Source organism: Pseudorca crassidens, chromosome 17, assembly GCF_039906515.1.
Source record: "Pseudorca crassidens isolate mPseCra1 chromosome 17, mPseCra1.hap1, whole genome shotgun sequence".
In the NCBI taxonomy this organism is placed as follows: domain Eukaryota; kingdom Metazoa; phylum Chordata; class Mammalia; order Artiodactyla; family Delphinidae; genus Pseudorca; species Pseudorca crassidens.
This window is the reverse complement of record NC_090312.1, coordinates 60,822,120-60,848,555: the sequence shown is the minus strand read 5'-3', so window position 1 is coordinate 60,848,555 and position 26,436 is coordinate 60,822,120. Positions and strand designations below refer to the sequence as shown.

The window sequence follows — 26,436 nt, the reverse complement described above, 5'->3', positions numbered from 1 at the left end:
GGGGCCGCAGCTCCAGGAAGTGACGTCACGCCAAAAAGTGCGCCGGCCCCCAGAGGCGCAGGCGGGAGTTGTGGGGCTAGGGGTCTTTGGCAGCTAGGTTGAAACTAGTTTTGTGGTAAGAATTTTACCTTCTTTTCCACAGCTTTATTTTTAAAAGTTAACTTTTGAGAAATGGAGACTACGGTCCCTAGTTTCCCCAACAGGTGATGAGAAGACTACAATTCCCGGGAGGCACTGCGGCCAACATTGGCCCGGGCTTCTGCTCTGCATCATGGGACTTGTAGTCATCACCAGTTTGGGCTTGTTCTACTAGGTTACAGAATAGTTTCCAGAGTTAACAGCGCTTTAAGGGATGACAGTTGATTCTGAGTGAGAAGATGGAATGCTCCGCTACAGCCTATTCGTCCTACATAATTCAGAACTCCTCGTTGGCAGAGAACTCCTGAAATTCTTCAGTGTGTTAGTGGTGGGTTTTTTGTTTGTTTGTTTTTTACTATCTCGAGAGCAATTTTATCTCAAATAATATGGTATTAAGCTTGTTAGACGTGCACGTTTAAAGAGCTGAAGATTATCAGGAAAGTCGTTCTTTGATAGTCAAATACTGAAATTCAGACCAGTCTGCAGGTCTGTTTATCATTAGAATTGAGCAATTTGATATAAAAATCATTCCATGATTTCTAAGGCTTTCGAATATTACGAAGACTCGGAAAAATTGATAGTCGTAATTTCAAAATTCACACAGGAAGATAATCTGGCTTGTGGCATAATAGTGGTTTTGGGTTAATAATATTGCTCTTCCAGTGTGAATGAGACATAAAAAGAGAATTCTGTAGAAACAGTAGACTAAAACATGAGGTAGTTTTCAGGACAGACTTGGGAGTCTTGGCTGTGAGGTGGCAGTTATATCCATGATTTCTGTAAGTTAATAAAGGTATAGAAAGAAAAGAAAAAGGAGCTTTGCAATATTTTCCTCACTTGTGGTCAGGACTGCAGGTGGTAGCAAAAGATACTTTTGATGTGGGAAATCTGATAATCTAATATCAAGGAAGCTGAGGAATATTAAACTTTCAAGAAGTAAAGGCATAGAGATATCCCAGTTAGGAGGAGAAAAAAGATCTAGGAAAAATCATTGGAATTGTCCAAAAAGAACTTCCTTCACTAATTATTGAAAGGAGCATACAGGATATACATACTATATGTAACTTTTATCTTCCAGAATATCTGGTATAGATTAATGTCTAGATTTTACTTTTAGAAAATGAACTGAATATTTCTTTAAAATATTTTTAAAGAGATATAATTGACATATAACATTATATTAGTTTCAAGTGTACAATGTAATGATTCAATATTTGTATATGTTGTGAAGTGATCATCACAGTAAGTCTAGTTAATATCTGTCACCATACAACTATGATTTTTTTCTAATGTGATAGTTACAATTTTTTTCTCATGTGATGAAGACTTTTAAGACTTACTCTCTTATCAACTTTTAAATATGCAATATAGTTTCATTAACTGTAGTTACCATGCTGTACATTACATCCCCATGGTTGATTTATTTTATAAATGGAAGTTTGTACCTTGTGACCCCCTTCACTCATTTCACTCACACCTCCCACCTCTGGCAACCCCAGTCTGTTCTCTGTATTGATGAGCTTGGTGTTTTGTTTTGTTTTTAATTCTACATATAAGTGAGATTACATGGTATTTGTTTTGTTTTTTCCCTGACTTATTTCACTTAGCATAATGCCTTCAAGGTCCATCCATATTGTCCCAAATGGGAAGGTTTCATTTTTTATGGCTGCTTAGTGTTCCATTTTGTGTGTGTGTGTGTGTGTGTGTGTGTGTGTGTGTGTGTGTGTGTATCACATCTTTATCCATTCATTTATAGATGGACACTTAGGTTGTTTCCATATAATAGCTATTGTAAATAATGCTGCAATGAACTTGGTAGTGCCTTGTATCCTTCTGAATTAGTATTTGTTTTCGTTGGATAAATACCCAGAAATGGAATTGGTGGATCATCTGATAGTTCTATTTTTAAGTTTTTAAGGAAACTCCGTACTGTTTTCCATAGTGGCTGCACCAATTTACATTCCCACCAACAGTGCAAGAGGGTTCCCTTTTCTCCACATCCTTACCAACACTTGTTATTTCTTGTCTTTTTGATAATAGTCATTCTAACAGGTGTGAGGTGATATCTCATTGTGGTTTTGATTTGCATTTCCCTGGGGATTAGTGATATTGAGCATCTTTTCATGTGCCTGTTGGCCATCTGTATGTCTCCTTTGGAAAAATGTCTGTTTAGATCCTCTACCCATTCTTAATTGGGTTGTTTGCTTTTTTGCTATTGAGTTGTGTGAGTTCTTTATATATTTTGGATATTAACCCCTTATCAGATATATTATTTGCAAATATTTTCTCCCATTCATTTTCTTGATGGTTTCTTTTGCTGTGTAGAAGCTTTTTAGTTTGATGTAGTTCTTACTAGTTTATTTTTGCTTTTGTTGCCTTTGCTTTTGGAGTCAGATCCAAAAAATCATCGCCAAGACTGACATCAGGGAGCTTACTGCCCCTGTGTTCTTCCAGGAGTTTTATGGTTTCAGGTCTTACAGTCAAGTCTTTAATCCATTTTGAGTTGATTTTGTGTATGGTGTAAGATAGTAGTTTAGTTTCATTCTTTTGCATGCGGCTGTACAGTTTTCTCAACACCATTTATTGAAGAAACTGTCTTTTCCTCATTGTATAATATATTTTTGGCCCCTTTATCAAAAATTAATTGACCACATATACATGGGTTTATTTCTGGCCTCAGGAACATCCTTAATAATTAAGAAAGAATATCCTGTGGTTGTCAGAGTAAAAGTTGTATTATCACAGACAACATCTAATGGCTAATCTCTATGCATGGACTATTTTATTGATAGTTAAGCTTGGATGCCTCTATACAGTGCACACAATCAAACTGAATTGCATACATTTTAATTTGTAAAGTAACAGGTCTTTAATTTGTAAAGACCATTTTTCTGCCCTTTCAGTACTTTAATTTTATATAAAAGATATATACCTAGCAGGATGTATTGAGCCCACTCAAGGTACTATTTTATACAATGATATATCGACAGTGGTACTTGGTGGTAGTGGGTTTAAGGGGCAGGGAGAGGAAAGGTAGAAAAAAACACAACAGAAAAAGTATGTGAAATAGGCAGACATCTCTTGAGGTAGCTTCCTAGATCCCAACATTTCCCCCTTCTATGAAGCTTGTCCCTCTTCTACAAGACTGGGGCCCTCGTGGCCATGTTCGTAATATGATACTTTTATAACAAAAGTTTTTTGTCATAGTTGATTGTATCTGAAGAGGATATTTGACCCAAGTTGTGTCCAAATAATGCTCTCTTCTAGAAATTATTTTGAGGGTGGGTGGTGTGGTTACAGGCTGGAAGTCACAGGAGCTAAAGTCAGACTAAGGGAAATTCTGTGGTCCATGAAGTCCCACGGCTAAGATCCCTGGAGTTGATCTGGTTCTTCCCCATTCTCCACTTTTCCTTAGAGTTCATGAGTAACTTAGTGTTCTTCGAATAGATTTGCTTTTTACTTAAATCTAGCCAGAGTTGGTTATTTTGCTTATAATCAAGAGTACAACTAATACAGCAAGTTGGAATGAGGCAAACTGAAGGTGCAAAGTAAAAGCTGATAAAATGCAAGCAAGTCCTTCTCAATGATTTATAATAACTAAAAAACATAAAATGACTCTTTTTCAATTATTACTTTGATATATTCATGAATTCCCTAATTCATGTATGCTGTTTTCCATAGGCAGTGTTTCTGTAATCTTAATATTCAGGATCTGTACTCCGCCTGCCCTTTATTTTCTCCCTGCCATGAAATTGTAAGAGTTCAGAAAATGAACCACAAGTGATCTGTTCTTAGAGTAACAGGAAGTGACCAAAGTTGTAACAGGGCAGCGTGATAGCCAACTTTATTACAATGAATTTGTGACCTATGCAATTTCCTAAATCCAGGGTAGGAATTACATGACATTTATAATGGGACAAAGAAGAGACTTCAATACTGCTACCATTGATTAGTGATTTTCCACTCATCATATTACATAAGGAAGATTTTGAAAGCATGTGTGGAAATCCTACTGGAAATACAACAAAGAGACCAAATTTCTTCACCAAATCACAGTTACAGTCTTAGAACTGAAAGGGACCATAATGGTCATGAAGATAAGCCTCCATTTTAGAGCTAAGACTACTGAGAAAAACAGAAGCAAAAAGTTCTGCCTGTAATCAATCCCAGAGCCAGTGAACTCTTGACTCCCAAACTGGTAAACTTCTTACCATGCATAGTAAGACGCCCTTTTCTGAGCACTTTTGCACTCATTGTGTCCTAAATATCTTTCACCCTTTCAATAGTGTCTTGCCCCGGTACATTCTCAGTTAACGTTTTTTTTTTTTTTTTTGGTATGTGGGCCTCTCACTGCTGTGGCCCCTCCCGTTGCAGAGCACAGTCTCCGGACGCGCAGGCCCAGTGGCCATGGCTCACGGGCCCATGGGAAATCTTCATGTATTTTATTCATGAGGAAGGCCTGCATTGGGCCTTTGAGGATTGCTAGGAATTGAATACGTAAAGGAAGCAGGCAAGGCACCCTAGGCAAAGTCAAAAACTTGAGAAAGGGCATAACAATGTGGGGTGCTGTGGGACACTGAGGAGACCAATCTGATTGGATTGAAGGGTCTTTGGATGTAACTGGAAATAGAGATATGAGCTCCTACTCATCCCTCAAGTCCCTCTCCAATATGATCTCATGAGTAATACCTCCCCGATTTCCTCAGATGGAATTAAGTAAGCACTGCCTCTATGAGCCCATTGTATTTGTATTTGGTACATGAATGGAGACAATCATCACATTATTTTTGAGTACTTTGTTATGTGTGCAGCCTAAGGGCCAGGATTATATATTGGACATCCATGTGTTGACAGCATTTTATATGATACCTGAATAAGGCAGGTACTTCATGTAAAGTCTCCGTAATAATTTTTTTATACCTGGCCCATCTTACTTATTCACATTTCCTATAATATCCCTCTAGACTTTTGCATTTTCAATTCCTAGTTTAGAGAATAAAATCCAAATTTTTTGAGTAGGCCCATGAGCCTCTTCATGTAATGACTTTTTTCTCCTTTATGGTCTATTTCCTCCAGATTAATTAATTAGTAAATTAATTAACCAGCTATTTATTGAGTACCTATCACATGCAATGAATCTCAAAGTCCAGCTATATCAATTATTTCCCAGTCTGAGCTTTTCATTTTTTTCTCTTGCTAGTATTTCTTGTAGCTTTTGCCTGGAATTCTACTCCTCTTGTCCCATTTCTGAGGCTCAGCTCTAGGTGACCTGCTCTGCAAAGGCTTGTCTGAATCCCTCTTCATCATGTGCCCACAGTCCTCTCTACAAGCTTCTGCTGTGGTCTTGCCCCCACTGGTTAGCCCTATGTGACTGCCTTCCTGACTAGAACATGTGCTCCTTAAGGCAGAGGACATGTCTTTTTCTTCTCCACTGGCTCGCAGAACCTCTGGCGTATGTTGGGGCTAGACTGAATAAATGAATGAAAATGGGTGACTAAAGTTGTCTTATTGGATCAGCTTGGTGGTTTAAGAGAAACAGACACACATACAAACATTCTCAGTGGAATTTGGTTTCAAAGAGACATTAAAGGGAAATTTGCTCTATGAAACAAAGTGAAACAACTCTGCTTAAAGAGAAAGGATTCCTTCATTTGCTCAGAGTAATTTGTAAATCACTGGACTAGATAGATGATTTCTAAGGTCCACTTCAGATCTAACGCTTTATGAGTTTATGTGTATCATTTGAAACCTTAAGAAGATAACCAAAGAAGTATCACAACCTGGTTAAGATCTATAAAAGGCATTATGCAGAGCAAAAATAAAATGAAAACCAAAAAAAGCTAAACTACCGAAATTAAACAGACCAATGGATTAGGTTTTATTGTACATTTAAGTCTTTGTCTTAATAAAGTTTGAGATATGCTTCAGCTTCTGGGATAAACACAGAGAAGGAATTGTGGTTTCTGAGGTCCCAGTGCCAGGTTTCAACATCCCAGTGCGCAAGAGATCCTTTCAAAAAAGAAAAAAAAAAAAAAGTTTTCAGGGGAAAAAGTATAGCCTTGGCAGAAGTAGCAAGTGTCTGATCCATCAATACCAGGATTCCTGCTCATCTCCTATGTAGGATATCAGCCTCTTCAGGGAGGGCTTAAATCATCTGGGTTTCCTGTGGTCTTTTGTTTGGATTACTTCCAACTTTTTTCATCTGTAATATGCGACAATAATAGTTCTTCCTCATAAGGTTATTGTGAAAAATAAAAAAATGATCTTGCTTGGTAAGTGCTTAGTACAGTGCCTGGCAAAATGAACAATAGCTATTATTATTATCTTGAGTCAACTCGGTAGGTCAACTACTTTAAGAAGATAGACAATATTAATAGTAATGTATGTAGATACTTGTTGAATGAATGAATGAACCATGAGCAGAGAACTGCACTATCGATTTTATGTACATTGACTTATTTAACCCTCAAAATAATCCCACGAGTCAGGTACTATTATCATAATTGATCCTTTACAGATTGAGTCTCTGAAAGGCCAAATAGCTTGTCCTTTATATATGAAAAGTTATTCTCTGAGAAGTTATCTTGTTCAGAAAAGGTTAGGAGTCAAGCCCAGTTCTGTCTGTCTCTGAAGCCCAAGCTCAGATTTCTCCTCCACCATTCCTTCTCTGTCATTGCAGGTGGTAGAACCTAGACCCTCAGAGGGCCATACTTGGCAAGACATAGATTGAAAACAAAGTATTTGGACTTAGTTCCAGGAATTCCTGGGTTCCTCACTTCATTTAACAGTATGATAGCTGGCTCAGATGATTTCATTTATTTTTTCTTTGACTCTTACCTAGCTCTAGTATAATTCATGCATCCTAGGTTTGGCTCCTAAAATAATTTGTCTTGATACACTGATGTTCTCATGTGCCTGTTCTGTCCTCAGATGCTTTACTGTTATTCTGATTTGCTCTTTGATATTGGTTCTGAGTTCTTACTTCTCTCATCTTCCTTATTGAAAGACTGGGTGGACCAGAATGATTGGGAAGGAATTAACCAGGTGAAGGATGTGTCTGGATGGGAAGCGAGGGATATAGTTGGGAAAAGGAGTATCCTAGGCAGAAAAGGTAGAGGATTTTATGTAGAGATTGCTTAATAATGAGAGACAAAGTTGTTTGAATTGAAATAAAGACTTGCAGACAGTTTTAATTTTTATGTGGTATCAAATAGCCTCAACTCTGTGAGGAGCCAGATCTTCCTCTTCATTCAACAAATATTTGTTGCTTGCCTACCATGTGTTCCAGTTATCGTTCTAAGCCTCCAGGAATTTATCAGCAAGAGCATATGCAAAGCCAACTCTTCTCATGGAGTTCACATTTGGTAAATGTTTACGTGGGGACAGACAATAGACATAACAAGAAATAAGTTTTAAGAATTTACCTAGGAATTTATATTCTTTGAAGACAATAAAATAGAGTAATATGATCAGAGTGGCTGGGGTAGGGGGACGTGCAGCAATTATCCATTGAGGCATCAAATCGGACCTCTCTGAGAATGTGAATGTCTAGAAGAAAACAACTTTGTGGACATTGGTGGGGGGGGGCAGAGCATTCTAGGAAAGCTGCTTCCTATGTTCTGTAGGAGGAAAAAGGAAACCAGTTAGCAAAAGCACTCCCTTTTCCTTTTCCTAAGAACTCACTCTAATTCCAGGAAGTAAGATGCCAGATGTTTCTCCAATTGCATATGTGAACCATATATCTCTGAGACATTGGATGTTAACATTAATACCCAAATCTTGCTAGTTTCAAGCTCCCACTTCATTTTAAGGAGCTCTAGTCTCTTGTAAATTTTTCCTTTTCTACATACCCTTAAACTCCCCAAGAGGTATCTTCTGTGCTCCAGGGAATCTGTTTTGGTCATTGCTCCCTGTCACCATTGCTGGATGAGCTGCTGTCACTGCTTTTGCCACTGATGGAGTCATGCTTGCATTGACAGCTCTGCACTAGCCTTTCCACTAACAGAGCTGAGACATTCAGTGTCACTTGAGTCAAACTCTTACACCACGGATGCAAGCTGGAGATCTTCCAGTAATGCTACCTGCCCCTGCTGGACTGGAGACCCACAGGACGGCAGCCTGCTGCCAATTGAAACGGAGAACCTTCTTTCACTTTTGCTTGAATACTGTACACAGTTTGACAAGCAAGCCCTTTGAGTGTTGTTCACCTAGTCCTCTTTTCCCCAGAGAGCACCATACCATGTGGGTGGCTGAGTTGACAGAAGCTCCTGTAACAGTTCTGCAGCAGACCTTATTGGATGCCAACTCTGAGTGTCTTTCTGAGTCTGGGGAATTCCAGTCTTATGAATCTGGGTGAGAAGTCAGAGCCCATTTCCCCCTATAAAATTCTAAATTGCTGTATACTTGCTTTCTCAGCCTCCATTGCAGCTAGGGTACAGAATATGCCCTCTGCATTACCAATCAGATGAATCCTTTCCCATGCCGGCTGTGTTGGTCGTCTGAGGTAGAGCATCTAAAGCTCAGTGACAGAAGCATCCTCACAAGAGTTGTTTTATGGTTTGATTCTAGGCTTTGTTCCTGGCGGCATTATCCCCAAGTTTCCTAGAGGTTCTGTGGGCTAGTCAATATCTTTAAAATTTTTCTTTTATCTTAAATTGGACAGAGCCACCTTAGGGCTGCTTGCCACAGAGGCAAGTGAAGAGAAAGATCAAAAGAAAGGCCAAAAAAGGGAAGGGTTTAATTTCTGTTCTTGGGGGGAAATATTCTCTTCTTCTCCGCAATTGGCTATGAACAAGGAAGCACAAAGAGTCCTGACTGCCATTGGTCGTCATCTTGCAACTGCAAGGGAATTGCTTTGGGATGGAGCCGGTATAAGGATGGCAGAGTGAAGGGGGGTAAGCATCTTGATGACATGATGGTGCCTTTGAATTTACTGTGCCTAGAGTCTGCTCTGCTTCTGGTCTTGAAATTATCTGAGGTAATAAATTTCCTTATTGATAAGCAAGCTTACCTTGGGATTTTCTGTTGTTACTACCTTTACTATTATACAATAAATACAGATAATAATGTCTAGCCTTTACTGAGAATGCAAAACGTTGCAGGCATTTTTTATTCATTCAACAAATACCCATTGAGCTCCTTTAATTGCTATAACCACCCTAAATGTTACAACAACGTACTATTATGTATGCAGCTGGATATATAGACTTAGACATATGTATATATATGCTTTATAGATATACACATGAGCATGTATATAAATATAGTTATAGGTATGGTTGTAGATATAGATAGACATAAAGATATGCAACTGGCTGATACATGAGTTTTATCACCTATGGCAGCTAAGTACCAAAGATGAGGATATAAGTTGCTAAGTACTCCATGTTCTAAGGATGCAGTACACAGGTAGGTGGAGCCAGCAAACTTCTCCAAAATTCTTCTTGAGGGCTGCTAGTTCAGAGAATTATTGAGATGTGCCACCAGCATCACCCAGGTAGTATTTGAGAAGGCCTGAAGAGAGAGGATGAGGTGCCCTGGAGAATTCAGTGTTTGTGAATACAGTGTTTCTTTCCCATCACAACAGCTAACAGTTTAACCAACAATTTTTCAACCTTATTATCAGGATGGCCAGTTCCTCAGCCTGGGATATGTGCTGGACCATGCTTCTCTCATTCAGCTCATTTCACATTTTAATACCAGGTTCTAAATTGGTTGGTATGACTTGGGGCTATAAGTAATAGAAAATACGGCTCACACTTGCTGAAACATTAATAATCAAATATATTGACACGTGAAATTACCTGAAAATACAGAGGTAGGATGGATTTTAAGTTGGGTGATCTGATGACTTAATGGTTCTGTTCTGTTTTCTGTAGTGTTAGGCTAAAAAGCCTCACGATGTAGGATGGCTGCCGGTAGTAATGAAGTATATATGTCTCCTCGTTAATTCTTGTGGGAAAAAGAACTTCCATCTGAATATTCCAAGCAGAATCCTGAGATTTATCCTGATTGGACAGTTTAAGTCAGATGCCCAACAATGCAGCAGTGACTGTGGCCAGGGGAATAGAACATGTTTGTTGGCTTAAATCAACCAAGGTCCAGCCCCGAAGTAGGTGACTTTGAATAAGCTTTATGCAAAGAACATGGGTTGCATGGGGGAGGGGGTGTATGTCAGCATAACAATCTGGATGCTGTTGGGAGGGGAGGATGGAACATGGATGCTGAAAAACAATCAATAATGTTCTCTATGAGGGTAGTTAATGACATAATCAGAGGTGATCAATGATGAGGATATGAGTAAATCCTAAATAAGAGGCAGAAGAACTTGGATGGTGTCCCAATTAATGGGTAAAGATATATAGCTTTAGAGAAAGGTTGGGATGGTTTTCAAGGATTCTTCCTCAATAAAGATCAGCTTATACTTCCACTGGATCTCTATTGATTTATGGAAAGTCAGGTTAGGTGGTGTCTAGTACAGATTGAGGTCACGTATCTTCCCCTCTAGCGATCCACAGGGAGAAGCACCCACTTCATTGTGGCTGCTGAGTGATGAGAAGTGTTTGCCTGTCAGCAACAGTCCAGCTGGAAAAATGGTAAAGCTGACCCCCCAATCCCAGTTTTTCCTTTTCTAGACGTGAAGAGAACAGAAAAGGAAGGCGCATTTCACTTAGGCCTAGTCCCAAAAGCTGGTTGAACATTCCTACTTGAATGTCCCATCAGTACTTTAAAGTCATTATTTCTTCATTGTCTCCCTCCTCTCTACCTTGATGTTCCCCTCCCCTCTCTACTTTTGTTGGTGACAACATTCCTACTACTAGATCACCTGAAGCAGAAAACTTAAGAATTGATCCAGATTTTTTTTTTTGCGGTACGCGGGCCTCTCACTGTTGTGGCCTCTCCCGTTGCGGAGCACAGGCTCCGGACGCACAGGCTCTGGACGCACAGGCTCAACAGCCATGGCTCACGGGCCCAGCTGCTCCGCGGCATGTGGGATCTTCCCGGACCAGGGCACGAACCCGTGTCCCCTGCATCGGCAGGCAGACTCTCACCCACTGCGCCACCAGGGAAGCGCTGTCCCAGATTTTTATTTCTCCATCCTTATACCCTGTCAGAAGCAGTCTCTATCAATTGTTTTTTAAAATATCTTTCAAAACTGTTTTCTCTTCATTTATCACTACAAATACATTCCTTTGGGCATCCGATATATTGCCCTGGACCAATACAATTGGCTCCACATTGGTATCCTTGACACCAGACTTTCATTCTCCACTTTTGCTACAAGAGTGAGAATTCTGAAACATAGGTCTACATGCATCATAATCCTTTATTATTAAGCATCATTTATGAGATAAAACACAAAACTCTTTAGCCTGGCAGCTGGCACAAAGGACTTTATGATCTGCCCCCTGCCTACCACTCTAATCTCCTCATTCCTGGTTTTCTTTTTCTCTCTTTTTAGCCCCTATACCGGATGAAGCACTTGTTATAAATGTGAAATGCCTCCTCTCCTTGGTCCATGCTGCCGCTTCTCTCTCCTTTGAAAGAGTCCATTCATAAAGCTTACATTTTAAATCCTTCATGTGTTTTTTCATACGTTTCCCAAGCTTAGCTGGCATTTCTTCCTCTGTGCTCCTGTTTGTCCTTAGTGTAAACTTTGGCCTTTATCACACTGTATTGAAATTGTTTTCATATTTATCTCCCCCTTCATTCAGTCAGCCCACGTTTGCTGAGTACCTTGTGTGTGTGAAGCATAATTCCAAGTGCTGGTCACTTAAAGATAAACACTTTATACTTAACAACTTCAGTTAGCAGTTAAGTAGAGATAGGCACTTAAATCAATAAATATGAATGTGTTCTAGACACTAGGATGGATCTCTCAACAGGGTACCCGATCAACATAAAGAAGAGAGAGGCAGTTTTACTTGGAGTTGGGGATTAAGTGTCAGGTTCGGTGGTAGTCACTTTACATGTATTATCTCATTTATTCTTTTCACCAACAGATATTTATTGAACACTTATGGTTGCCATACTCCGACCAAAGAGACACAGTGGTATTAAAATCAGAATTAGTTATTGCCCTCATGGCATTTACAGTATAGTTCAAAGGCAACAGACCAAACAGGTGATTACAATGCAGAGCAGCAAGAACCATAACTCGGTCAAGTAGAGAGTGTTCATACGAAGGAAGTGGGCCAACCCAGGCTGTGGAGTAGATAATCAGTGATGACTTCCTGAAGAAAATAACATCTAAATTCAGATCTGAAGGATTATTAAAAGTTAGACAGGTGAAGGGAATGGGGATTGGAAGTGTGGGGAGGGGGGCATTCCAGGCAGGACAGTATTTCCTAAGGTCTGGTGGTGAAAAACAGCATGGTAGAGTCAAGTGTATTAGGGGCAAAACATTATGAGTATATGAATATGTACAATTTTCCATGCACCCCAGACCTTAAAGTAAAGGAGTCAATCTTACTTATTAGGTCTTTTGCATAATGTAGTAATGGGCTGATTTTTTTTATATAAGTAAAGCAACCAAGAGGATAGCTGAGATTGCCTTTCCCAGGAAGTTCCATGTGTGCTTCCTTTCTGAGGACGTGAGAGAAGTCTAGGCGTCTGACTGCTAGGTTCTCTGTATGTCCTAAACCATTCTAGGATGGATTACCTTAGCTATTGGTCTTGGGCGGAAGATTGAGGACCAGGATTGGTACATGATAGAGGTGGGATATAATGGAGGGTGGGGCTACCTGACTATAAGAGAGTCATGAGGGGAAAAAGATTTTTGCCAGCTGCTCAGAATGGAAAACCTTCAGGGGAAGGAAAGGTGTATAAAGGTAATGCTTAGGTAGCTTTCTTTGAAATTCTGCATGAAACTCCTGGTTCACCTCTTTAAGAACGTCATACTTAAGATCTACCCCGTCCTTCAAGCTTTCAGACAAGCTCATGTTTCTGTGGCTGGAACACTACATAGAGACTTGACTGGGAATTCTTTGGATTTTAGAAGGAAATGCAAGAAGAGAAATAGAGGAAGTCCACAGAGCAAATACCTCAAATCATAGAATTGGGAAGGCTCAGGATGAGGCCGAGGAGGTGGAAGACCAGGTCACAGAGGACCTTGAAAGCAAGGTTGAGGAGCATAGAAGTTTCCTCTCGGGAATGGGCAATGGGAAGACAGAGAAAAGAACCCAGGATCAGATTTGAATTTCAGACAGATTATTCTGTCTCTGGTGTCCAGAAGAAATAGAGAGGCAAATCTCAAGGCAGGGAGGTGATTTGCTAGGGTATATAGAAATCCTTGAGGGCAAGTATTACAACCTTGATTTTTCAGATGCAGAAGCAGAGCTTAGGGAGGTGTTTGGCAGTAAGCAGAGAGGATTAGGACTCTGGATTATCTGACTCCAAAGTCCATAAATTTTCTTAGTAGATCATACTGTCCCTGTGTACTTGACTATACTATTCTTTGAAGGAAGAAGCTGGGTCTTCTTATTTATGGGTTCAGTGCCTGTCCTGGTTATTAATGAGTGACTAAACTTGGCAAAACCTAGTGGCTTAAAACAATAACATTTATTTTGCTCATGCCTCCGCAATGGGAACATGGCTTGGGAGAGGCAACTCAGCTTTGCTCTACTCAGCCACACCTAGGGCGGCTTGAAGGCTGTGACTGGAACCACCTGTTGGCTCATTAATATGCAAGTCTGCCAGCCGATGCTCACTGTTGCCTGGAACCTTAGTTGGGGCTGTTGGCCAGACGCCTCTACCTGGACTTTCCTTGTGTCTTGTTCCTTGTTTCCTCACAACATGGTGTCTGGGTTCCAAGAGTGAGCATCCTAAGAAAGAGTGGGCCATGCTGAGGTTGTATTGCTTTCTTAAACTAGCCTCAGAAGTCACTGCCTTCTGCTCTTTGTGAATGCATCACTAAGGCTAGCTCATATCTAAAGAAAAGAACATTAGACTTTTGATGGGAGGAGTGTCAAGGAGTTTGCTGATGTGATTTAAGTCAACTACAGTGCCTAATAATCATAGCTAATACTTACCAAGCACTTAAACATAGCAAGCACTCTTTTATACTTTTTACTTATATTGAGTATTTGATCCTCATGACAACCTTATATTATTAGACCCATTTCACACGTGAGTAGATCTAGGTATGATAAGTTAAGTATTTCACCTAAGAGGACACAGATAGTGGGGACGGGGGTGTGTGGACTACTATTGGAACCTAGACAATTTGGCTCCAGGGTCTATGTTCTTAACCACTCTGTTATGTTGTCTATTACAGAATCTGGAATATAGTCAGGACCAATATATATTTGTTGAATGAATGAATGTTTTGTATTTTGGGCTTCCCTCAAATGCTAATAAAGACATTCCTTAAGTGAATTATTTCATATCTGACATTTCATATCCTGTATCTGTCATTGAATGGGAGATATACTCTTGTACAAGTGAAATAGGTTAAATCATGGATTTCCAACACCCCTCGGCCCCCCCCACACACATACACACACACATATACACGCAAAAATTATTGAAAGAGCATGTAGTTGTACATATTACATTTTTTTCTCCTTTCCCAAACTGGCTCTAGTTGCGGCGAACGGGGGCTACTCTTCGTTGTGGTGCACAAGCTTCTCATTGTGGTGGCTTCTCTTGTTGTGGAGCACGGGCTCTACAGTGCATGGACTTCAGTAGTTGTGGCTTGCAGGCTCTAGAGAGAAGGCTCAGTAGTTGTGGCACTTGAGCAAGTTGCTCTGCGGTGTGTGGGATCTTCCTGGACCAGGGCTTGAAACCGTGTCCCCTGCATTGGCACGTGGATTCTTAACCACTGTGCCACCAGGGAAGCCCTTCAGTGCTACTTACATGATACAGTTAATTTAGAATCTAGGAAGAGCCACCTTGTGGTAAAATTTAGCATTTCACTGTTATATATATTAAAGAAAAAGTTATAAGCAGCTTTAAAAGGAATCCACTGACTAGCAAAACAAAAAGTATTGATATTATATACAAGTCACTTAATGTCGTTTCTGAGATACATGGTTTGATTTTAACATTAGCAAATATTATCCAAAGGTATTTACTGAGAATTCAAAAAGCCTAGATTAGAATAATTCATTAGTGTATGGACTAATTCATTAGTGTATGAAGAGCACTAATGGATTTATATTTAAAATGCTTGCTTCAAGGTTTCAGTTGTTTCCTAGTACACTGTTTCAGCACTGATTTGGACCTAAAAGTGAAACTTAAAAAGTATATTCAATTAGATATTTTTCTTAATATTTAATGATAATACAGCTTAAATTTTATTATATATTTCAATATATTTACATAACAATATATAGTATTATTATGTATATAATATACATAATATATTCATGTATAGTATTCATGTATCAATAATCAAGAATACTAAATTTCCTTTTTGGTTCAGTTATTACATTGACACCTTTGCAGTTTTTCCTAAATTTCTTTCTTACATCCCAGCAATTCACTGAATTATCCGTCTTTCAATTGATTCTCACATGTTCATGTCTTCCATAAAACCTTCCCCATTTAGTTGAATATGGTAGTAAATAGTTTGAAACTCTCAGTGAGTATTTGTAATGTGTACTGAAGTATGAAATGCCACACCATTGATGAGTTTCCTCTCTCTCTACTTCTCCACTGACACTTTGAATATTTGCTATAAGTTAAGAGGTTAATTCAGCATCTTATTATCTGCCCTTCCGTTCTCCTACCACTTCTCATTTCCTTTATTCCTGTTCCCCAGATCTCATCTGAAAATCTGATTCCTGTCTGATAGTGGTGGAGTCGAGACAGGTAGTAATGGTCTAGCATTGCCATGGAAATGTGTCAGGGAGATCTGCAATCTAAAATATAGTCCAGAGGGAAGAGGAGTAGATGAGTTAGATTGAAAAAAAAGAGAAAAGGAAAACACTGAGACATGCTGCTTCTCCTCACTAATAAAACCCTCTGTGGCTCCTGCTTCCCTTCTCATTTCCAAGCATATTTATCCCTCTCAAACCTCCAAGGAGTATGGCTTTTGTTTGTCTTTTTGCTTATGTCTGTTGACATTTCTGGTTTGCCAGTTCTTCAACTCCAAATCTGGAATATGTGAGGTTAAAAGAAAACACAAGTAACTCACTACCTTGTGGTTCCTTGGGTCTCCATGTCCCTTGCTGGTTTGCCTTCTCTTCACTTTCCAGAGGCATGTTTGTTTTATATACAGTTTCCAGGGTTTTCAGTTGTACTTAATGGGAGAAATAGGGGGAAGAAGATCTACTTTTCCTTCTTGAAGCAGAAGTTTCGAATTACTTTTTCTGTTTTCAAATTTACTTTTTATAAATCACTTCTGTTACTATGTGGAGAACAGATTCAGAAGGGAAGGGAATAGGTTCCAGTGTAAGAAGACCCTGAATTCACCTCCTCCCACAACACATTGAATCTACACCTACTTATCAGAGCAATTACTCCTGAAGAAGAACTAAGGGCTGATTGAACAGCTTCTGCATGACAAATAATAGAATGACCACATACAGACAGGTAGGAGAGATGGAGACATAGTTATCAGCAGGAATCCCACCCCTGTTGTGGTGACCTCCAGTAGGGAGGTATATCACTGAGGGGTCTGCATGCAGACTTGCCTGTCCTGGGGTATGGGGAAAGAAGAGTGGTTTAAAGGGCACCTAGACTATACATGAAGGAAATCTATTTACTAACCCTAGAGCATCTGCCATATAGAAGGGGACCTGCTGGAATTCTCTTGGGGCCCAGAGGCACTGGAGGGCGCCATTATTTTGTTTTCCCCCTCTACCTTAATAGTATAAGCAGGAACATGGTTCAGGTGCTCTAGCAGGCCTGCCAGGGCCATCCCAGTGTGCCCCAGGCCCCTGGCCCAAACCAGCTCCAGCTGTCCCCCAAAGGTGACTCTGGCATTGTGTGCTCTGAGGCCTCCTCCAAGTGTGTGCCCACTCCAGCCATCCTGCCAAGGTGGCCCTGATGTGGTACAGTCTGGGATCCCCCCTAATCTGTACCTACTCCAGCTCTGGCTGTCCTGCCAAGGCAACCCCTGGATCCCACCCTCAGCTGGCACCCACTCCACCTCCAGCCAGCCTGCCAAAGCCACCCAACACATGCAGTCTACATAGGGTACTCTCCTATACAGAACCACAGCTTCAAGACTGGGAGAGGTAGCTGTTTTGCTTAATTCATAGAAACAAACAGAGAAACAAAATGAGGAGACAGAAAATATGTTCCAAATGGAAGAACAAGATAAAACCCCAGAAAGAAATCCTAATGAAATGGAGATAAATAATTTACCTGATAAAGAGTTCAAAGTAATAGTCATAAACATGCTCCCTGAACTTTGGAGGAAAATGGAGAAACACAGTGAGAACGTCAACAAAGATTTAGAAAATAAAGAACCAGTCAGAGCTGAAAAATACAATAACTGAAACAAAAAATACACCATGGGGAATCAACAGCATATTAGATAATAAAGAATAGATCAGTGATCTAGAAGATAGAAAAGTGAAAATCACCTGATGAGAATGGCAAAAACAAAAAAGAACTTTTAAAAATGAGAATAGTTTAAGGGACCTCAGAGACAACATCAAGTGTACTAACACTTGCACTATAGGGGTCCCAAAAGGAGAAGAGAGAAAAAGGGGCAGAAAACTTATTTGATAAAATAATAGCTGACAACTTCCCTAACCTGGGGAAGGAAACAGATATCCAGGTGGAGGAAGCACAGAAAGTACCAAATAAGATGAACCCAAAGAGGTTCACACCAAGACTTATCGTCATTAAAATGGCACAAGTTAAAGAGAAAAATTTAAAAGCAGCAAGAGGAATACAACTAGTCACATACAAGGGAACCCCCATAAGTCTATCAGTTAATTTTTCAGTAGAAACCTTGCAGGCTAGAAGGGAGTGGCACAATGTATTTAAAGGAAAAAGGAAAAAAAAAATCTTAACAGCCAAGATTATTCTACCTGCCAAAGTTATCATTCAGAATTGAAGGAGAGATCAAGAATTTCACAGACAAGCAAAAATTAAAGGAGTTCATCACCACTAAAATGGCCTTATGAGAGAATTTAAAGGGTATTCTTTAAGCAGGAAAGAAAAGGTCATAGCTAGGAAAAAGAAAATATATGAAAGAAAAAAAAAATCTCACTGGTAAAGGCAAATATATACTAAAGGCAGTGGTTTAGCCACTTAAAAATCTAGTATGAAAGCTAATAGACAAAAGTCATAAAATCAACTATACAATAAGTACATAAGTGATACAAAATAAAAAGATATAAAATATGACATAAAAATGTGGGAAAGGGGAGTAAAAATGTAGTACTTTTAGAATGCATTTGAACGTAAGCAGCTATCAGCTTAAAATAAACTACTGCGTATAGGTTGATATATATATGAACCTCATGGTAACTGCAAACCAAAATCTGCAATAGGTACACACATGCAAAATAGAAAGGAGCCCAAACATAACATTAAAGAAAATTATCCAGTCACAAAGGAAAAGATCAGGAAAAGAAGAATGGAACAGATAAGAACTACAAAAACAGCCAGAAAATAATAAACAAAATGGTAATAAGTACATACCTATCAATAATCAGTTTAAATGTAAATGGACTAAATGCTCCAGTCAAAAGATATAGGGAGGCTGAGTGGATATGCTACCTACAATAGACTCATTTCAGATCTAGAGGCACACAAAGACTGAAAGTGAAGGGATGGAAAAAGGTATTCCATGCAAATGGAAATGAAAAGAAAGCTGGAATAGCAGTATTCATATCAGACAAAATAGACTTGAAAACAAAGACTGTAACAAAAAACAAGGTCAGTACATAATGATAAAGGGCTTGAGCCAAGAAGAGGATATAACATTTGTAAATATTTATGCACCCAGCATGGAAGCACCTAAATATAAAAAGTGATCAGATGTAAAGGGAGAAATTGTCAGTAATACAATAATAGTAGGGGACATTAATACCCCACTTACATCAGTGGATAGATCATCCAGACAGAAGATCAATCAGGAAACTTTCACCTTAAACAACACATTAGACCAGATGGACTTAATATATATCTATAGAACATACTATTCAGCAACTTCAGAATACTATAAAGTGTACATGGAACAAGCTCCAGGATGGATCACATGTTAGGCCTCAAAACAAATCTCAATAAATTTTTTGAATTGAAGTATAGTTGATTGATGATATTATATTAGTTTCAGGTGTACAGCATACTGATTCAATATTTTGTATAGATTATACTCTATTTAAAGTTATTACAAAACAATGAGTATATTTCCCTGTGCTATACATTATATCGTTGTTGCTTATCTATTTTATACACAGTAGTTTGTATCTTTTTTTTTAAAATGAATTTATTTATTGTATTTATTTATTTTTGGCTGCGTTGGGTCTTTATTGTTGTCCACGGGCTTTCTCTGGTTGTGGCAAGTGGGGGCTACTCTTCGTTGCAGTGTGCGGGCTTCTTATTGCAGTGGCTTCTCTTGTTGCGGAGCATGGGCTCTAGGTGTGTGGGCTTCATTAGTTGTGGCACACAGGCTCAGTAGTTGTGACACACGGGCTTGGTTGCTCCATGGCATGTGAGATCTTCCCGGACCAGGGATTGAACCCATGTTCCCTGAATTGGCAGGCAGCTTCTTAACCACCGTGCCACCAGGGAAGTCCCAGTAGTTTGTATCTCTTATTCCCATACCACTATCTTGCCCCTCCCCCTTTCCTCTCCCCAGTTTGTTCTCTGTCCATATATCTGTGAGTCTGTTTTGTTATATACATTCGTTTGTTTTATTTTTTAGGTTATGTATATAATTGATAACATAGAGAATTTGTCTTTTTCTGTCTGACTTATTTCACTAAGCATAATACTCTCTAGGTCCATCCATGATTTTGCAAATGGTAGAATTTCATTCATTTTTTTGGCTAAGACTCCATTGTGTGTTTGTGTGTGTGTGTGTGTGTGTATCACATCTTTATTCATTCATCAGTTGATGGACACTTAGGTTGCTTCCATATCTTGGCTATTGTAAATAAAGAATGCTGCTATGAACACTGGGGTGCATGAATCTTTTCAAGTTACTGTTTTCATTTTCTTCAGATGTATATGCAGCAGTGGAATTGCTGGATCATATGGTAGCTCTGTTTTTACTTTTTTGTGGAACCACCTTACTGTTTTCAATAGTAGCTGCACCAATTTACATTCCCATCAGTAGTGTACAAGTGTTCCCTTTTCTCCACATCCTTGTCAACATTTGTTATTTGTAGACTTTCTGATGATAGCCATTCTGACAGGAGTGAGGTAATATCTCATGAAAAGCTTTTGCACAGCAAAGGAAACCATTGACAAAATGAGAAGACTACCTACTGAATGGGAGGAAATATTTGCAAGTGACATGACTGAAAAGGCATTAATAGACAATATATATAAATAGGTCATACAACTCAATAATTAAAAAAAAAACAACTTGATTAAAAAATGAGCAGACCTGAATAGACAGTTTTCCAAAGAAGACATGCAGATGGCCAATAAACACATAAAAAGATGTTCAGTATCACTAATCATCAGGGAAATGCAAATCAAAACCATAGTGAGATATTACCTCACATATATATACACACATATATACACATACAATGGAATATTACTCAGCCATAAAAAAGAATGAAATATTGCCTTTTCAACAACATGGATAGACCTAGAGGGTATTATGCTAAGTGAAATAAACCAGAGAGAGAAAGATAACTACCATATGATTTTACTTATATGTGGACTCTAAAAAACAAAACAGAAAAAACAAACAAAAAAAAGAAAAAAACAAAACAAAACAAAACGAATAAATATAAGAAAAAAACAGACTCATAGATGCAGAGAACAAACAGGTAGTTGCCAGAAGGGTGGGGTATAGGGTGACGTGTGACGTAAGTGAGGGGGATTAAGAGGTACAAACTTTCAGTTTTACATAAGCCATGGGGAAGTAATGAAAAGCACAGGGAATGTATTCAATAATATTGCAATAACTTTGTGTGGTGACAGATGGTAACAAGACTTATTGTGCTGATCATTTGGTAATGTATAAAAATATTAAATCACTGTGTTATATGCCTAAAACTAATATAATATTTTTAGTTCACTATGCATCAATAAAAAAGCTGCAAAACTAAATAGAAGGGAAAAAAGTAGTGAAGCAGCAGAAGCTAGGAGACCAGTTAAAAGTTGTTTGAATCAATTAAGAGATGACGTTGACCTGCATGAGTGTAGTGGAATTGGAGCAAAGTATATGTTTCTGCTAATATAATGATACATTCTTGTTAGATATTTATGTATTTCATGTTTTTATTTTTTCATCCAGCATATATTAATTGAGCACATACCACATGCTAGTGCCTGATTTAGTCTTTTGGTATAGAGTGGTAAGCAATATGAGTATTATCCCTGACTTTTATGGACCTTATCACCTAATTTGGAAAGATATGATAAACAAGTAAAAAAGTAAGTAAAGAAGTTATGAAACAAGTAAAGAAAAAAAAATAAGTTATAATTACAACTTGTGACAATGCTGTGAATGAAGTCAATAGTGCTGTAATAGAGCATAACAGAAGACTTACCTAATGGCATAGAGAAGGCCTCTGAGAAGACGGTAATTGATGTGAGACCTGAACAATGAGAGGAAACCAGGCATGTGAAAATCTGGGGTTTAGGTAGAAGGAGAAAGGAGGAGAACTGGATTAGGATGTAGAAAGCACTTTGGTTATGAGATAAAGGGTGACATGGGGGCTTGGACTTTGGGTGAAGTAGGAATATATGACAAAATGGAGTTAGTCTTGATAGTCTTGATGGGAGGATGTATACTTAGCACTTGGGCTATGAACACTGAATAGTTTACTAAGCAGTAAGTAGTTTTCAGTGCAGCTGCTTTTCTAGGAAGCATTAACTATGACAGTTGATAGGGCTATTGCTCATTCAAGTCCTCTCAGAGGGATTTGATCCTGATGGGCAACATGACTTCCTCAGGCAGCTGTTGTGGAACTTGTGCAAAGCTTGTCAGATTCTTTTTATTTCCACTAAGTCTGTTTTTACCAGAACCCCACTTTCATTGCCTTGTTTAGCAAATATTTATTATGTTCACGAGTACAACATGTGCACTGTAATATTTGTACCCATATGGCAATACCATGATCATTTAGCTTTGTTCATTAACTGAAGAAAAGACAAAACAGATATACTTGAAATATTGTGTTGGTTCATATGTGTGCCAATGATGAAGATAATGTAAATTACTAGAGAAGAATATCAACATAAATTGAAGATGCCTTAATATACAACTTATTTGTTTTAAAGTTTGACCTCTTTAACTAAAACACATTTTTAGTGTAAGCAGACTATTAAAGATTTTGGGGGAGAAGAAGGAACTCCGCAATAACCAAGTAGAACTCGTATATGTTCTACCTTTAGACTGTAAATCTTCAAGGATGTATGTAGGATGTATCATTGAAGTCCTAGTACCTATATAGTTCCTGGAGTGTACAAGGTGCTAAGTAAAGGTCTGTAAAATGAATGAATGAATGAACAGAAAAATGAAATGTTTAAGCTGATGCTTTGAATACCAACCAGCATGATTTTTGATCACACAAGAGCTCATTTCAAATGGTGAATGTGTGTGTGTGTGTGTGTGTGTGTGTGTATGTGTGAGATATCACACAAGTACATACTGCCCTAAGTGACAGCAGAAAATAATTAGAAAGTAGATTCACCACCAAAGAGTTTTTGTCTGCATTGTCTGTTCTTGGCTATTCCATCCACTCCATCTCTGTTAATTCCCACCTTCAGAGTTAAAGTTTACTGCAAGGGATTAGGGATGTACAAACTGCCTGCTAAAGGGCACCTAGCTGCTCATAAGCTAAAGACTGGTTTAATTCTGGAATATGTGTTGGGTTGGGGTGCAGTTTCAGAATGAGGATTGACTTTTCTACCAGGGAGGTGGAGAGAGGAGGCAAAATAATGCGGCCTGTAGCAGAGAGGACAATCTTTCAGAGGGGTTAACATGGTTACAGTAATTTCCATTTATTATCGGCAGTGTGCCTGGTAGTTTACTAAATGCTTTATATTGGTTCTATTAATCCTCAAAACAACACTCTAAATACTGTTCTCCTCCTGTTTTTCCAGATGAGGGAATTGAATGTTCCAGTTACTCTGTCTTTGTTACAAATTACACCAAAACAACCATTTATTAGGTTCACGTATTTGTGGATCAGGAATTCAGATAGAGATGGCTTGTCTCTCTACTCCACAGGGTCTGAGGCCTCAGCTGGGAGACTTGAAGACTGGGTCTGTGATCATCTGAAACCTCATCCACTCACAAGTTGAGTGGTTGATGCTGATAGGTGCTGACGAACTGCATGTGATATTTTCACATGGACTAGTTTGCACTTTCTAAGAGCATGGTGGACAGATTTCAAAGGTGAGTATTAAGAGTGGAGAGAGGGAGAGGGAGAGGGAGAGAATGAGATCATTTATATGAGTAGCCTTGGAAGTCACTGTAGCATTAACTTCTGTCATATTCTGTTCATTGAGTGACTATGTGACTATGAGGAATGCCCAATTTCAAGAGGAGGAGACATTGACTTTTCCTCTTAATGGAGGAGTGACAAGGTTCTGAAGAGAAATGTTGACATGGTCACTTTTAGAAAATACAGTTTACCATACAGAGGCTCAGAGAGGTTAAATGACTCTCCCAAACAGCTAGTAAGTGGAGCAGCCCCAGCTGCTCCAATTTACTTGTCTCTGACTTTGTGTGCTTGCCCCTTGGTCATATTGCACAGTAGAGTGTTGTAGGATCAGTACAATCCTAAAAGAACTATTGTGAATAAATAAGCAAAGAAAGTCACTTGAACAACTTGAGTTCAAAGTTTTGATTCTTACGGAAGACCCCCAGGCTTCATGATTTGCAGATCATTGAGACAATAGTTTGTACTTTTTTGGGTACCCTTTTGATGCTACCTATTCACTTTTTACCTTAAATTATGTTCTTTGTGCATATATCTTATAATTCACCACATCTCCCAACACATATACTCTGGTTGCTCATTTTTTTCAGTGTAGGATCTTTGTCTAATTTGATTCGTGTTTCTACCTATTATGAGAAGCAGGCTCATAGTAAACCCTCAATAAATGCTTGTTAACTGAATAAATATGAGTTTACTAGCATAAAATGGCAAAATAGTATAACTTGGTTTTTGTTGAACTGCTCTGGGATACTTTGATTATTAGTATTGTGAGGACTAGATTAGGTAATTCAAGTGAAAGTGCTTTAAAATGGTAAATGCCAAAAAATGTGTTTTATGGTGAATATGGTAGTGGTGGATTCAGTCCTGGAGCTCCAATAGACCTGTGAGGGAGATATTTTAATTCTTGGTCTTTGACAAGTAGCATGAACTGTTTTCTAGGAATAAAGATAAATCATGGTCACAAGATCATTGGATGGTAGGAAGATCTTCTCAATATGTTTTTCTTCCTATCTATCTATCTATCTATCTATCTATCTATCTATCTATCTATCATCTATCTGTAATTTAACATAGCTCATAAATAAGACCATTTTACTTGTAATATTCTATTTTCCTTTTACTCTTAAAAATATATCTTAGAGATCTTTTTATGTAAGTACATGTAGATTTACCATAGTCTTATATTGCTATGTACAATTTTGTGGTGTGGGCACACTGTATTTTATTGAAATAATTCCCTATTTCTGGACATTAGGTTGATCTTACTTTTCTGTTGTTGAAATTACAGATAGTGTTGCAATGGCATACTTGTGCATAGCAAGATTTCTATAGGATGAATTCCTGAAAGTGAATTACTGGGTAAAAGGACATGCTTTTTTATGTTTAAAATTTTGATAGCTGCTGGAAAATTACTTTCTTAAATGGCTATGTGAATATACTTCTACCAATATTTTCCTACATCTTTTCAGTGCTGACTTTGTTGTGCTTTTTCTAGAAAAATTGTTGTATAGAACATTAAAGAATCCTCATGTCAATAACAGAAGGATTTTTTTTTTTTTTTTTTTTTTTTTTTTTTTTTTTTTGCGGTACGCGGGCCTCTCACTGCTGTGGCCTCTCCCTTTGCGGAGCACAGGCTCCAGACGCGCAGGCTCAGCGGCCATGGCTCATGGGCCCAGCTGCTCCGCGGTATGTGGGATCTTCCCGGACCGGGGCACGAACCCGCATCGGCAGGCGGACTCTCAACCACTGCGCCACCTGGGAAGCCCAACAGAAGGATTTTGAATTGATATCTGGTTTGAAATTCTTACTCTGCCACAAACTAGTTGTATGATCTTGAGTAAATCACTCCTTTTTTTTTCAGCCTCAGTTTCTTCATCCATAAGATACAGGCAATGATAACCTTCTTGAATTGTTGAAAGAGTTAATGAGATAACTACATATGTACAGTGCTTGGTGAAATTCTTGGAGCTAAGAATTATAGTTAAATTATTTTTCCCTTCCTTACTCAAATTTTTATTTAAATATATTACTTGAATATATAAGCCCTATTTTGGCCTTTATGCATCTTATTACAAAGTCCTGCTTGATTACTAAATTTTCAGAAGAACAGCATTTTTTCTGAACTTATAGCTTAAATTAAATACACACACACATATATAAATATATATATATATATATATGAAGAATGCATTTTGATTTTCTTGACTTAAAAATCCACACACCTGGGATTGTAGTTTTTTTAAAACTTCCTTTTGATTACTCCCTTTGACCATAGAGCAATCATTGTTTCTTGATAACATTTGTGTCTTACAAAGTATGTTTTGATGGTGCTATATCATACTAATCCTGAAGAAAAGCTATAGTTTTCCTATATATTGTTTTCATGCAAATGTACTACTTTAGGGAAATATTTTAAAAGCTCAAGTTTCTACCTGTTAATGTAAAATGTTCCCAAGAAAAAGATAAAGGACAAAATTTAAAATTTCACATGTATACTGTAACCCTTGATTGTGTTTCCGGTAGTTGCCTGGTCTGAATGAAATTATTTGGTTTATAATGAATTTTAGAAGAAATGAAGAGAATAGAGGTATTGGAAAATGAAATATGTCTCTTAATTCAAAGGAGACTATGATTGTTTCTTTAATCTAAATAGAATTATTGTGACAGTTGTTTCAAGCAATTGGAAAGAAGAATTATTCTCTGGAAATAATGACTTCATTATATAACCTATAAAATATAAGTTAAAAAACCCTTTAGTTGT

At 38.3% G+C, this 26,436-nt stretch overlaps 1 long non-coding RNA gene across 1 annotated transcript; it reads left to right on the top strand.

Moving 5' to 3' along the window:
* The first annotated feature begins 55 nt into the window (after positions 1-55).
* On the top strand, positions 56-26,436 carry LOC137210758 (uncharacterized). The gene is made up of 3 exons (XR_010936698.1): positions 56-466; positions 23,462-23,629; positions 25,309-26,436. It is a non-coding gene; the product is annotated as an uncharacterized lncRNA (long non-coding RNA).